This window comes from Microtus oregoni, unplaced genomic scaffold (genome assembly GCF_018167655.1).
Source record: "Microtus oregoni isolate MIOR12 unplaced genomic scaffold, Mior012 000010F_ref0000083, whole genome shotgun sequence".
NCBI lineage: Eukaryota > Metazoa > Chordata > Mammalia > Rodentia > Cricetidae > Microtus > Microtus oregoni.
Window position 1 is genome coordinate 8,449,111 of NW_024543069.1, and position 15,004 is coordinate 8,464,114.

Consider the following 15,004-nt stretch of genomic DNA (forward strand, 5'->3'; position numbering starts at 1 on the left):
TTAGCTGTAAGATTTAAAGAGCAAATCAAATCCTTATCTGAATAGACAATTGCTCTGGATCCCCAAGCCAGTATTTAACCTTAGGAAGTTTTGTAAAAATCAAAATTATTGGTTCTTATTTTATTGATTGTCTGTCTATGTAGCTTAAAGGGAATAAACTTCACTTTAGTTTTCATTTCTTTTAGAAATTTTGTCCAAACAATACCATGATGGATTTGTTCTTCCTTTACAAACCTGAACTGTTCAAAATTTAATGTATTAATGACTTAGTGACTGACTCACAGCGTAAAAACGTAACGTCTGCATTATGGATGTAGGTCTGCAGAGATTTGTGGCTGAGAAAGGAAGACTGTACTCTTTTACATGAATTTAACCCAAAACCTCAAGCATCTTTTCTCTCGTGCCATGGGTATGCTTCTGAAGCATTTTTACAATCTCTCTCCCTGTCTCACATCCACACCAATACCATTTGACTTTGAACCTGAAAGTCCTTCTCCTGTTGCGTCAATGACAGCCACCAAACCTTCTGCTAGAAATGTATTCCAGTCAATTTACCCTTACTCAGTAGGCTTACAAGTCGGAGTTTTAAATTTAAAGAGGGATCCGAGAGCTAACCCTCTTTGAAATTAGCCAAGTCTTCTGGCTAAAGGAGTCCCTTCCGAGTAATTCCGATACAGAGAGGCAGTCTGCACTCTGCCGTCTGTATTTTTCATCAGACCATACACTCACTCATAGCTATGCATATGCAGACCATAAAAAGTGAGAAGAGCAGGAAAAATAATCTGCTTTTCAATCCCAGCTGCTAGATAAATTTATATAAAGTGAAATGATACAAATTGATTGGCCTCTCCCAACACTAACCCAGAAGACATTTCTGATGAACTGAAATAGAATGTGAACATCAACGAAATTGGATGAAGAGTTCAAGGTGAAAGATACTGTCCAAGTATGATTTTGCTAATGATTTGCTGTCGTATAGAAACATGGTCTTCTTACTCCCAAAGTGACTCAGGAACCCGGTCTCTTCCACTGAATTCTTAAAAGGATCCGAAGGAAAGATCGGGTCCTTTAAAACCGCAGTTTCATTCTTTCTCAATGACACTGTAGCCTTATGACATCTCAGACCAGCGATGTACATAGCTGGGGAAGCTTCAACGCGCATCTCCATTTCAGACGCTTTGTGTCAATTATCTTCTATCCATTTTCTTGGTTTCTGACTGATTTCCATCAAAAATTCTTTCAAAGGGTCCTCCCAGTAAAGGCTATGAAAGAGCTTCACTGCCAGTCATGTAACATATTAATATTATGTATATTATTATCGTGACTATTATTACTGTGTGCAGGGAATGACCTAGAGACAACAGGTATTCGGCTTCCAAAGGAACTGGCAGTGGTGCCTTCACAGCTAAGACTCTGACTCAGGACTATGCATCTACATCACAAATAAGAAGAGCAAGCAGGATCCTATCCAAGAGTTACTAAACTGCCAGACTGTATTTTCTCACCCCCAGTCATGGTTTGGAGACCACATCAGCTAGCTGGCTACATCAACGGACAGGTCTCCAGGACGGTAACAAAGCCAGCATCCAGCAGACTGTGGCTGCGGAGTTCAGTGGCTTCTGCTGCTTTTGCTGTCCTACAACATCTTTGCTTCTTCTCATACTTACCTGATCTGCTCACTCTCAGCCTAGATATTTTTGTTGGTGTTTATTTTTATTTAAGATTTTTTTTTCTGTGCCCACAGTTCTTTGGCATGTGAGAATGTGGGAGGGAAGGATTAAATTAACTTAGTGATGTAGATTTCTCATTAGTACCAGCACTCTGCGGGACTGAAATCTAAACCATGGAGAGAATACCTTTGAGCCACTTCATTTTTAAAAAAGGCATTTTTGTGTGCATCACAAAACAGAAGTCCAAATCCTAAAGAAAATCAGAACAGCACGACAACAGAAGAAAAAAGAAGGTTGTTACTGGACCTTATTGGCCATTCTTTTTTTTTTTAAAAAAAATCTAAAGTATTCTGACACCCTATGGAGCAGTCAACTGTCACAATGAAGGCATCTCAGAGAAGAATATGATGCAATATGGTACTGTGATTAATAGATTTTTAATCTGGGGCACTGTGTAATGACAAAAAAATGAACTAAGATGATAGACTCTTACTACTTTTTCAAAATGAAAAAGGCTGTAATCTGTCCTAGTTACCCAGAGGTAGGGACGACTATTATCTTCACCAAGGATTACTGCATAATTCTACCCATAGTTATTACACTTGCATTTTAAAAAGTATACACACGATGAGAATGAAGTATTATTATATGATACGATATATCTCTGAAATCGGAACCCATTATAACATACTAAAAGTTATCATTTTACACCTGCTCTCTTCAACAGAGGAAACCTCTTCCACACAGCTTCCCTTGGACTCCTGTTTTAAAAAGACCAACAAACGTTGCCGGACACAAACGAGAGAATAAGCAGCAGCGATGAAGTACACCATATGTTCCTGTTGTAGACTGAATCCAGGTCTTTGTTTCAATATTCCAGCGCCAGCAGCAAGGAAAGCGAACTAACCGCCTATTTAAATTTATTTTCTCATTATTGCGGTAAAAGTTACACTAATGATAGGCTCAACCCGAACCCATTTTATCTCATTATTGGCTTCTGTAATACAGATCTTTTGCAATCCCAGGAATCTGAAATACAATTGCCCTGGATAACAGGTCCGTAGCAGAACAATCTGATAAGCCAACACAAGCGGCAGGTACTGAAGAGCATAAAGTTGTTTTCCTATGGAAATAGTTCCGAAGTCATTCTATATCAATAGCATTTTTGATTTTTTACCAGCTACGCACCTACCTAGACGCCGTCTACCTGGTTCTCAATTAACAGGGCTTTCTTCAATGTTGCGATCTCCCAGAGCAGTTTTAATGGTGCAACTCAAAACAAAACCACTAACCGCGCCCTTAATAGCTCAGACGGAGTTACCTTTGGCTTTTTTTTCTCCCTACTAAAGTCCAAAAATTGTACATCGTTTCCCTGAAAGGGTTTGCACCGCTATCTTAAACCAACATAGCACTTTTCCAGCTCTGCCCTGGCGTTCCTATTGTCAGATGCCTTTCACCCCGGGGCGGTGTGCCCGGCGCTGGCCAGGGGCACCCACGCTTACCTCCCGCACCCGTGCAATCCCGGGCTCGGGATGCTGGAAAGGATGCTCGGCGGGGTTGCGATCGCTCGGGATGCTGCTCCTGCCTCTCTCCGGGGAAACTACCGAGCAGGCTGAGCCCAGGCTCCTCCTGAGACTCAAGCTCCGCCTTTCCCTCGTCTAGTTGGCCGAACCTCGGGCTCCGGCTCCTCCCTCTGCCGTTTGCGCAGCCCGGGCTGCAGGCGGCGCGAAGTGAGGATCTCTCAGTGGCCGCTTCTCCGGCCGCCCCCCTCCAACCCGGCGGTCGCACCTGGCGCTCGCTCCCGCAGGTCCGGCTCAGCCCACTCATCGGCTGGCCCGGTGCACACCGGGGTGGGCTGTCCCGGGGGGGCGATCGTGCTGCCCCGGCTCCAGCCGAGCCCACACCTCACCCTGCCTCCTCCTCCACCACACCGGTCCCCAGAGGTTTCCTCGGCCGCCCACCCAGGCACCCAGCCCGGCGGCCGGTGGCTCCCCCACCTCGGTCCCCCCGCCCTTTTCCTTTCCACCCATCCGTGAGCCCCGCCCATCGGTGGGCGCGGCGTCCGAGGGCCGGCTTTGCATTCGGATTGGTTCAGGTGAGAGCCGGCCCCGCCCTTCCTCCGTTTCTGGGCGCTCTCCCTCTCTCCGTCTCCCTTCCTACCGTAAAGGCAGGGAACTCTGCTCTGATTTGCTAGCCGAGTCCCCACCCATCGCCCTAGGCGTTCTCGCGCGCCCTTCTGGGAAATGTGGTCCTAGGATGGCAGGAAGTGCCGACGGAAACCGCGGGCGGAACTACGAATGCCCATCGGGCCTTGCGCGGCTCCTGCTGGGCAGGATTCCGGACAACGCCTGGTTCCTCTGGGGTCCTTCCGGCGTCGCCGGAGTGAATTGATCCGGGAGTTGAAGAGGGCTCCAAAGGTGGGAAGTGAAGTCCGTGCCTCAGTTGCCGGTAAGGCGAGGTTTCTCGGTTCGGGTCCGCACGGCTCCGCGGGCGGCCAGGGCGGCCCGGGATCAGGCGGAAGCCGAGTTGGAGGCGCCGGGACTGGGCTCTGGCCGGCGGGCGGGCGGGCGGACGGGCGGGGAGCGGGGCCCTCTGGGCGTCAGCGAGGTCTCTACGCGAGCAGCGTAAAGCTGGTTTGTAAATGCCGCTGGCCCGGCCCGGCACCTCCAGGAAGTCCTCTGTGGGTGCGGGCAAAGGGGAAGGGTGAGGTCGGCCTCCCAGGTCCCCGGCGGGCGGGCGGGCGAGGGGGCGGATGTGCTGGGGTGGGGTCCCCGGCAGGTGAGGCTGGAGCTGTGCAGGGCCTGGAGCGAGCGTCGGAGCCCGGCCGTCGGCTGCCGCCGGGACTGGGGTTATGCCCTTTGGGGGGGAAGAGGAGAGCCCGTGTTGACAGTTGCGACTCAGTTCCAGTTTCCTGATGTGGCCTCTCTAAGGAGCTAATTCTGAACTCGCAAGGTTTGTCCCTCTTCGCTCTCAGACGTCAGACGGCTTTACTTCGGAACTGTGCCCACAAACGCTTTCACTTTGGGATGCTCGTGGGGAAACTAAAGAAATAAATGACGTGCCCAAGGTCACACAGATCTTCAGAATCTGGTCCGCAGGAAGTCCAGGTTCTGACCAGAGCTGTCTGCTGGCTGAGAAAGAAAGTGGGGAGGTCGTTGGTAGTGCTCTAAGACGATGAAAGTGTGTGTGTTTCTCAGAAACGCTCGGGAGGTGAAGAGTTGGTTTGTTGGCGGTGGAGTGAAATGAAAGCCTTCCCAAAGCAACTCCTCTAACGTTTGTCTAGAACAGGAGAACAGGAAGGATCGTTAAATATTTTCCCCTTTTTCTGAGTCATACTAAATGATAACACTTAATTTCCACGCGCCATTTTTAAAGGGTAGATAATATTTAGCAAGAAGTTTAGCATAGCCTTTCAGAGAATAGTCCTTTTTTATTTTCTTCGACTAAGATTAAAGGGCGTGTGAAACTTTCACGAAACTTGTTTTACACATTTTAAAGTTTTTATTAAATGAAAGGTTCAGTGCAGGATCGTGGAGAAGTGATAACATGGTCATTACCAGCAATGACTTTTTTTTGGTCTGAGATTTTTAATGTTCCCTCATTTTCTTCACTCCATGTGTAAGTAGTAAAAACAGGCGCTTGTATGCTTTCTCCTAGGCATCATCTGTGACTTAATTCATTCTTAATTTCAAAGGATGAAAAAATTGAGTAAAAAGTTTCAAACAAGTGACTAATTATAGGTGATAGATATTATTAGACAGTTTTAAATAGAATTGTAGTTTTATTGAGGTCAAGATTTCTTTCTAAGATTATGTCCATAAACATGCACATATACAGTTAGTAGGCATACTATATAAATTAGAATATTGAATACACATTATATACTGTAAATAAATATGCCATATTTCGAATGTGCTTTGCTCACCATGGTTATTAACGATTTGTTTGATTTTTTTTTTAATGCAAAACTTTTCTGGCATCAGAAGAATTTTGTTCCTCTATGGTTCAAGTTAATATAGTCTTGTTTTACTGTAACTTTAAAAGTAAACGGAGAGGTAGGGTAAGAAAACTAATGGAAAAACACAGTATCATGACTAGAACATTACAAAGTAAGGAAGAAGCAACCAAACAAAGGAAACTTATATGGGGTTAATTGCTTTTGCAGCAAATTAAAAGGGTGCTTTGGTTTGAGTGAGCCATGTATAAGTCAGTGCTGGGAAAACAAGAATGCAAATATATTTTCTAGATGACTGTGACTTTTGCTGTTTGCTGGGAAAGATGGCATGCATTTCAACTGGCATGTAGCTATGGAGAGGATTTTTGTAAATTTTTTTTAACTTTATTTTATGTACTTTGGTGTGAAGGTGTCAGATCTCCTGGAACTGGAGCTACAGACAGTTGTGAGCTGCCATGTGGGTGCTGGGAATTGAGCCCGGGTCCTCTGGAAGAACAGCCAGTGCTCTAAATCGTGGAACCATTTCCCTAGCCCCCTGGAAGGGATTTTTTTTTTAACAACAACAACAAAAAAAATAGTTTTTGACTGTTCTAAATGTGTCTGTTCTGAAGTCCATTGTAATTGCGGTGTTCAGTGCCATGGTTGTGCTGAGATGAATGATGTTATTGCTGTATTTAAAAATCCTTCCGTCGCTAGCTAGAGCTTACTAGCTTTATACCTGTACTGTTCACCTCTCAGTGCCCTCATTTCTTCTCGATAAAAGTAGCTTTGCATCAACTTTCAGACATCATCCTTTGCAAGGTCTTGGCGGTTTTCCTTTTATAGCTGTTTCTCTCTTAAAGGGTAGACTATAAGAGCAGGAGCTATATATTGTTTATCTTTGTAGTCTCAGTTGTTAGAGTGATTCAGTGGTTACAGAGAGTGGAAAAGGCTTTGGTTGGGTTAGGAACTTGCCCAAGGTCATATGACCTGTAACAGATCAGGTTATAGTCCAGGTCTTTTGACTATGGATCTTTAATATTATGTTCAAAACTTTGATTATTTAATGTAAGAAACATCACCAATGTTTAGATGTCATGACCCTCTTATTCTTACACTTTTTAATCCCACCAGTTCCCTACTTCCTGAATGGCTCCAACCTTATCCTTAGTTATTGATTTTCTAATCTAAGATACTTCCTGATTTGGGGACCATTTTACACATTCAGCTCTTTACCTGTCCTGTTTCATCTCCCGTCTCCCAGTGTGGTTGATTTCTTCAAAACCTGGCTTACTCTAAACTCTCCTTCCCCAAATTGGAGTAGATTCCTGCTCTATCTTTCCCTTATTCTGAATTCTGTTGTCAGAATAGGAAATTACTATTTCTTTACTGATTTCCTAATATTTTTATCATCCTACTAAAAGTTGTCTGGGCAAGGCATTCTCATTTGTTATGGCTTAGTCTACTTCCTCTTAAACTATTTAGCAGTGAGTAATCAGTAAGTATTTGCAGAATGAATGAATGAATACAAGCATAGTGCCTCTAGTACCATGCTAGGGACAAAAAGAAATGGATGGAGCATTTGCTTCTTTCCTTATATCCAGTTGAAAGATAGAGGAATTTCTAAATGAATTTAGAAGAGGTATAAAGGAGTTAATGCCAGAAGCTTAATGTAAATTATAGAAAGGTCCTTTTTCTTGGAGATCTCTAAAGTCTAGAGAAGTAGTTTTCTTGTAGAAATTTAAAGGACTTAATTTCTTTTACAGCAAAATTTCTGTGTAGCTCAGCATTTTAGAAAACGTGCCACTGCCTCACTTTTTAAAAACAAGATTCATTATAACAAAATATAAGCATGGACGAAACTTTTAATGGATGCTCTTCTTCTCTTAGATATATTTGATTTTTACTCAGTTATTTCTCTTGCCTATGACCAAGGACGCCAACACTGGAAGTCAGCTTACACATTCAACTGAGAATACAGTCAAAAGGCTGGGGTCGTCGAAGGACTGGAGCCAAGGCTTCACTAGACCTGTCACCATGCTTCTTCGGTTTTCTTAGTTCGTGGTTATACCAAGATTTAGTGCAACCTTCTTTTTTTTTTTTTTGGTTTTTCGAGACAGGGTTTCTCTGTGGCTTTGGAGCCTGTCCTGGAACTAACTCTGTAGACCAGGCTTGTTTCGAACTCACAGAGATCCGCCTGCCTCTGCCTCCCGATTGCTGGGATTAAAGGCGTGCGCCACCATCGCCAGGTTTAGTGCAACCTTCTTAAGGGAAGGGGGTTTGGGGAACTTTTTTTGCCCTTCATAAAAGTTATATTTGAGGGTTTTAAGATAATATTTTACCTGCTTTGAGTATGATACAAGTTTAAAAGCGTTTTTAAAAATATAGTAGGCTAAATTTTTGTCTGGAAAACAATAATTTCTCACAGTGCCACACTATTACAATAAAATACATTCAGCAGCTCTGAATTATGTATGTAGCTTTTTACTCATTCATATATTTATCAGTCTATTTTCTCAGAGTATTGTCAAAAGAGTTACTTTAAATTTTTCTGATGTTCTAAGGTTTATTATTTAATGTGTCTTTGCTTAAGTCTAGCTTGGTACTTTTAAGCAGTTAGTCCAAATGTTATTTAAATCTTCAATAAATACTTAATATTTATCTCATATATGCAGTTTGCAGGAGATTAAGCTACATATATATTATTTATACGTTGTTAGAGAGTGTTAAGATTGTTGCAATAGGTATTTCTACTAAGAATTTTTTCCTCTGAAACATTTAAAGATGGTATGATTTTTATACTTTATTACATTTGAAATATTTCAAGTTTAAGATAATAGAATATTTATACACATTCAACAGTAACATAAAACTGAAAGCCCTCTGTTAAGGCAATTAAGTATCTTATTTGCTGAAATTTAATTTTATAGTTCAGCTTTATATAAACGTAAGGATTTCATTTAAGCTGCAAAGCACAGCTTGGCTGGCATCACACTATTAGTCTTACTTTTCAAGGCCATTTTTACATTGGGAGTATAGAAAGCCTTTTTTTAAACTATGCAAAAGTGATTTGAACCTCTTTAATCTCCTTCTGTAGTTACTTAGAATCTGTTGTTACTTTAGGAATGAAGGGGAGCACAGAGAATTTTTATTATCATTGGGTTACACTGGATTATTGGGTAAGCACTAGAAGTTAACTTTCTTCCCTCAGACAGAATGGCAACTTTCATCCCTTAGTCAGAATAGTCCCTTGGGAACAAGTTTACCATAGGCAGTCCTTGGTTCATTCACCTCTCTATTTGTTAAGTATGTTTTATGTGTGAAATTGTCTATTTTGGAATAAGCGAGACTCTAATACATGACCAGTGTTTGTGTCAAGCCCATGCCCACCTATAATCCTCACTACCACCAGAGGAGGTAAGAGCTCTATTACCCAGAGTTTGTGAACAACGAAGATAAGATGTAGAGAAAATAAGTCACTTGCCCAAGATTACAGAACTCATATTTGCTTGGAATTACGTTAGGAGTTCAGTCCACGTGGCTCCCAGAAGATAGCAGACATTTGATCATTTCAGTAAAGTGGTGTTCATGGTTAAAGGCCTACTTGTAGTATTAGAGTTGCAGTTACAGAGAAATTGTCCCTTAGATGTCAAGGTCATTTGGGCACTGTTACTGTTATTTAATAAGCAGGTTTACACTTAGAAATCTCCTGGGAAGTTGATACAGAGAAACTAACAGACCACTTCTGCATTACATCCAGGGTTTTTTTTCTATTAATGAAATAAATTATTTTCTTTTAGTTTGTTAGGTTAAGTATTTGATTTCCTTCTCGGGCTGTTGGAAAATATATTTTTTTCTTGTGTTATATTTCATAATTCATCACTCAAAATCAGTGCTGAGACCTGCTCAGACTGAGACTCTGGCTGTTTGTCAGTGGCATGGCTCATTTCTTATCTCAGTCTGGGACTTGTGTGTGTTTGAATAATTACTCCCACTGGCCTTGTAGAGTAGGCACGTCTTAGAGATGCAGGACTGCTCCTTCTGTCACTGTTTCTCAGTGGCTCTTCTCCGCAGTCCTTACTTCACTCTTTCTTCAGCTGGCACTGCTGACTGAGACCATACAGGGTTACGTGACTGTACTAGGAGATCAAAATAATACATTCTTTTAGGGAGTCTAAACTTCGGTAGATAGACAGGAAAGGAGATGTGAAGATCATATCTTTGTTACTTAGACATTTTAATATTTAGACAGCATTTCATATGCATCTGTTTGATTGTTAGGAGCCATAGCTGATATGGAGGGACAGAACCTGGTTTCTCTAACTTACCATGGGTCTCCATGCGCTGAAATGGCTCTTTCTGTCTTATTCAGCCATCCTGCCTTAATTCAGGATGACCTGGAATTGAGCTGAGATTGGATTGAAGGAATGACAAAACCCTCAGATGTTACACCCTTACTGCCTTCTCATACTTATGTAAGGTACAACAAAAGGTACTTGGAAATGTTAAATGAGTCAGACCTGGCCTCTAGGCAGCTGTGGCTCTCTGTGGCACTTTATTGCAAGGCTTTCTTAATTTAATTCCAAAAGATTTTGAATAATACTGTGACCTTTTTATTCAGAAATACCCATGCTTTGAGGGATGCCTTTATCCATGTTAAAATGGACATTTTTATAGTATTGAGATTTTGAGGTTCTACCTCAATGTAGGTAGGTGTTCTTACAGTTTTATGAAATGAAGATTACAGCAGAGCCTCTAAATACCCTATAGATAGCCATTCTATTGTCCTCTTTTTGCAGCTAAGATGCTTGTATTGAGATCAGTGAGAAGTAAAAAGTAAAGTTTAATGGTATCATCAGGAGAGACTCTTGCCCTCATTAGCACCTAGTGTTAAACAAGAGCCACGGGCAAATTGTCATTTGGTGCTGCAGATTCTATCAGCATTTAGAGTGCCTTGTTTTGGTGTAAGAACATCAAATAAGGAAAAATGACTTTGCTGAGTATTGTAGAAACTCTTACCTATTTGGGGGTTATTAAATGAAAGAGTGGGCTTCTAAGACAAAGGAGTTAGTAGGCATGGTCCAGGGTGGTCTTGATTAGACAACAGAAACATATTCTGTGAGCTGTTTACATGAATTTCTAAGAACTTTTAAATTTTAGTGTTATGTTGGCAAAATTAAAAGGCGAGATCACAAATGCTGTTAAAAAGGAAAACCGCCAGTGTTCGTCAATTAAGTACTAAGTGACTGTTGAGCTAGGCACGTTATGTATGAGCTCCTACACTGTGAACTTCATGGCCAAACGTGGCGCATGATCAAGAGGGCTGATAATTTAATTTTGTCCATATTTGAGTTCTGTTTAGTCAGTGGGGTAGGATATAAAAAAGATCACAATAAGAAATTTGTATTATTCCCTAAACCAGTGATCTTCAGATACCTAAGAGACCATTTGCTATTTTCCTTATTTCCATGCTCCGTCAACCGGCTGATCTCAGATTCTGATTCTCTACTTTCGATCACTCTAGAGTTTTACCTGTAATATGTTTTCACTGGTCCCTGATCACATTTTGATTTTCCTGTGCTGCCCAATCTACTTCTAGGACACAGCTTCCTTTATTAAACCAACTTATGTCCATTTGAGAAAGTAAAAGTGGCTTATTGTTTTTTTGTGTGAATTTTTATTTCTGTTTATGTGCATGGGTGTTTTGCCTGTGTGTGTGCCTGTGCCACGTGTGTGCAGTGCCCACAGAAGGCTAAAGGAAGTTGGATCCCCTGGGCTTGATGTTACAGATGGTTGTGAACTACCATGTGGGTGCTGGGAATTGAACCCACAGTCCTTCAGAAGAGCAGCCATTGCTCTTAACCACTGAGCCATCTCTCCAGCCCTGAAAATAAAGTAGTTTTACACCATGGCTTTAAATAGTCTTAAAGTTCATTTGATGGCCAGATTCTTTTTGTACCCCAAACTGAGAGTAATTTCCTGTGGGTGACATGAATTTTTATGGTCAAAGTAACTTTTAACTCTCCTTTGAGAAATGAGAGAGACAAGTTTTGGGAATGGGTGTGTGTAAAGGTTGTGACGTTGTGTGTATAAGGGATTTGACATTGTGATAATCAGCTTTAGATTGTCACTGTGCTGGGTATAGGAAGGATGAAGATGAGGCAAACAGAGGCAACTGAAGGTGGCGGAATTGAAGGAGACACTAATTCACCAGGTCCTGCAAGTCAAGAGTTTACACTCTCTGGTTTGTCTCAACCTCCTTTCAGCTTGAAGCCATCAGCTCATAGAGCGTTGATGAAATATCTCTAACCATGTGAGTTAGACGTTTATTGGATGTCAGCCACTTCATTAAGTTTTTTAAATATACTTAGTACTCTAAGCAACCATGTAAGGTGAAAACTCTAGTCAGTTTGTGTATTAATTTCTCAGTGAGTTTAGAAAGTGACTGAAGAATTAAACAGTATAAACAGGAAGAAATTAAAGAATTAAGCAGTATAAAAGAAATAAACAGAACAAACAGTATGAGCAAAAATTTAAACTTTCTTCCAAATTTAAACATTTATCTCCTGCTATATCGTGTAGAAAAGTACTTCTTCCACTTCATAGATTTTTTATAATGTTCAGTAATTCCTCCAAATATGTAAGTGTACTATATATTTGTATATTAGTACATAGTGTGCTAAACATATTATGCTGTGTATAGACATAGTATAATAATTGACTTTATGGTGAATCAAAGTTACCAAAGTAAAAATCCACAACGTCGGAACTTAACTCAAGTACATACCTGCCTACTCGTGTCTCTCGACAGTTTTATGGGCGTTCACAGCTCTGTTCTGTGCAGATTGAGCCATAAGTAGATAACACACAGAGTAAGGCAGGGCAACCTAGTACTGCTTGTAAACACCAAATACAGTAGGCCTTGGAAGCATATGCATGTATTTGGCTAACACTGTCAATCATTCTGGTTCTGAATTGTGAAAGATGAAGACTGGTCTTGATATCTATAATGGTTATCTTTAAAGTTTTAGAACTTTAGCAGTTCTTAAATGTATCACCATCTATAGCAAAGGAAGTTACTTGGCTAGAGATTGAGATCTGGTACTGAGTTATAGAAAAGTTTGATTCTAGATAGCCTGTGCTCTCTTACCCTTACTATTAGGGCCACTCGCTTAATGCTTTGTTTATAACAATTACCTTAGTGTTATCTATGCTAGTTCTATAGAGTAGTGACTTGCATCTTGAGGAGAGATAGATGTGTCATGGCTTCTGTGAGAGGGAAGGGCTAGCAAGTTTTAAATGCTTTTAATGCTTTTTTTTTTTTTTTTTTGGTTTTTTGAGACAGGGTTTCTCTGTGGTTTTGGAGCCTATCCTGGAACTAGCTCTGTAGACCAGGCTGGTCTCGCACTCACAAAGATCCACCTGCCTCTGCCTCCCGAGTGCTGGGATTAAAGGCGTGCGCCACCACTTAAATGAAAGAATAGTGTAACGTTTTGTTTCACACATATATACAGAGAGAGGGGAGATTTTTATTTGAAAACAGGTGCTCTGCTGTCTTAAAGAAGTTTAAAATCATTATGTTTACCAGCTTTTTTGTAGTCAGAGTTCTTGATACCCTGGAGAGTTGGCAATGGAGGATGCCTAACTTCATTCAAAATTGCATGTGCATTTCTCCACTTGAACATAATTGCTAATGTTAATTGCTATGCCCCATATATTTTTCTATCTGTAATATAATACGCCATCTTCACATCAAACCTGGAAGTTAGTTACTATTAGCATTTACACTTGAGACAACTATGTTCTTGATGTTCTCAGATCTATCAGCAGCATTTCTGGCCCTGTTGTCTTGTAGACAATATTAAGTTTGAAATCTGTTAAACACTTTCTTTCTCTAATAAAATGTCTGTGATAGGCTGCAGTTCATGGTCACTTGGTCACAGTGCTTTGGAGACATATCCCATCAAGGTAGAAATAAGATGTCACAAGATGGAAGAAAGAAAGAAAGAAAGAAGTCTGTTTTAAAACATTAAGGGCCATAACACCTTTGACCTAAGTTCTATGAACCAGTTCCATTTCTTAAAGTTTCTACCAACTCCTAGTATTACCTCCTCGGAAAACCAAGCCTTTATCACATGAGGGTCTGAGAGACATCTAAGTTCCAAATGACAGCATTCAGCTTCTATCCTGTCAAGCTTTTGTCAACGTTGTGATATAAAATATATTTAGTCAGTCTCTTAGAGTCCCAAAATCAACTGTTCAAATCAAATTTCTCTAGAGTTCAAGTCCAGAGTCTCCTGAGTGGCTCAGTTTAAGTCAGCTGCCAGCCCCTGAAAATAAAAAGGCGAGCCATATATACATGTAAAATCCTCTGGTGGAACAGGCAGGGGCTACCCATATCCATTCCAGAAGGGGAAAGTGGGGGCTGGAAGCAGTGCTCAGCCTTAGTCACTTGGGAAGCCCAGCAGGACAGATGTCAAATTCCAAAGCGCAGGCTTTTGTGTCTGTTCTTCGTTTTCTAAGCTTGATACTTGAAAAGTTACTAGCAAGACTGAACTTAGAGATTGTCTACTTATCTCCTTAGATTGTTCATTCAAACATTGCTCTGTTCTATCTCATAAGTCCTTATGGGGGAAAGAAATACACAGGAATTGGAACATAGCTCATGGATTCTGCACCATGCTAGAGGAAGGTGCACTTTTTTCGTTTTGTTGCTAAATAGTGAAAGTGTAGGTTATTTAGAAAACCCTTTTCACCGAAAAACCTTATTCACTCCAGTTCCCAAGAACTTCTGCTTGTTCATTCCCTTTGTCTGTTGTAACTGGTAGTAGTTTTAGAATTATCTCTCATGTTCCAGATGGAGTCTAGTGAGTCTGTTTCAAGAAACTCTGAGATACTGTAGCTCTTTATATCAGCAGACTGGAGTTGGTCAGGCAGTGTAGGAACCCTGAAGACTAAGTTTGGAAGTGGAAGTGGCCAGCAATCTATTTTTTGCCCATTCATTCTAAACAAGTGGTAATTCTTTTACACTCGGGAATATATTTCAAGCTGGTTTTTATGTTAGAAATTAATGGCATGACTCTGAATACTCAGGGAAATAAGAGGACATGCACAAGAAGGTTCCATCTGTCATGGAATCCTGCATCAGCGCATTATTTCTAAACTAAAACTGATCAGCCGGGCGGTGGTGGCGCACGCCTTTAATCCCAGCACTCGGGAGGCAGAGGCAGGTGGATCTCTGTGAGTTCGAGGCCAGCCTGGTCTACAAGAGCTAGTTCCAGGGCAGGAACCAAAGGCTACGGAGAAACCCTGTCTCGAAAGTCCAAAAAAAAAAAACCACTGAGTATCATTTGCCAAAGTTCTTAACATTTACAGCCCTTGGTGTGTGTGTATTGGTGTT

At 41.3% G+C, this 15,004-nt stretch overlaps 2 protein-coding genes across 4 annotated transcripts in view; one reads left to right on the top strand and one right to left on the bottom strand.

The window, feature by feature from the left end:
- Serpini1 (serpin family I member 1) overlaps positions 1 to 3,688 on the bottom strand; it is an 80,658-nt gene extending 76,970 nt beyond the window's left edge. Inside the window, exon 1 of one of the 2 annotated variants that reach the window (XM_041659303.1) lies at positions 3,459 to 3,688. The gene's annotated coding sequence lies outside the window, so the exon portion shown is untranslated. Of the gene's footprint in view, positions 1 to 3,172 lie in introns of both variants that reach the window. The other variant, XM_041659302.1, reaches the window with a different exon arrangement.
- Positions 3,689 to 3,976: 288 nt separating this feature from the next.
- Pdcd10 (programmed cell death 10) overlaps positions 3,977 to 15,004 on the top strand; it is a 34,699-nt gene continuing 23,671 nt past the window's right edge. Inside the window, exon 1 of one of the 2 annotated variants that reach the window (XM_041659516.1) lies at positions 3,977 to 4,118. The gene's annotated coding sequence lies outside the window, so the exon portion shown is untranslated. Of the gene's footprint in view, positions 4,119 to 4,471; positions 4,623 to 15,004 lie in introns of those variants that run through there. The other variant, XM_041659517.1, reaches the window with a different exon arrangement.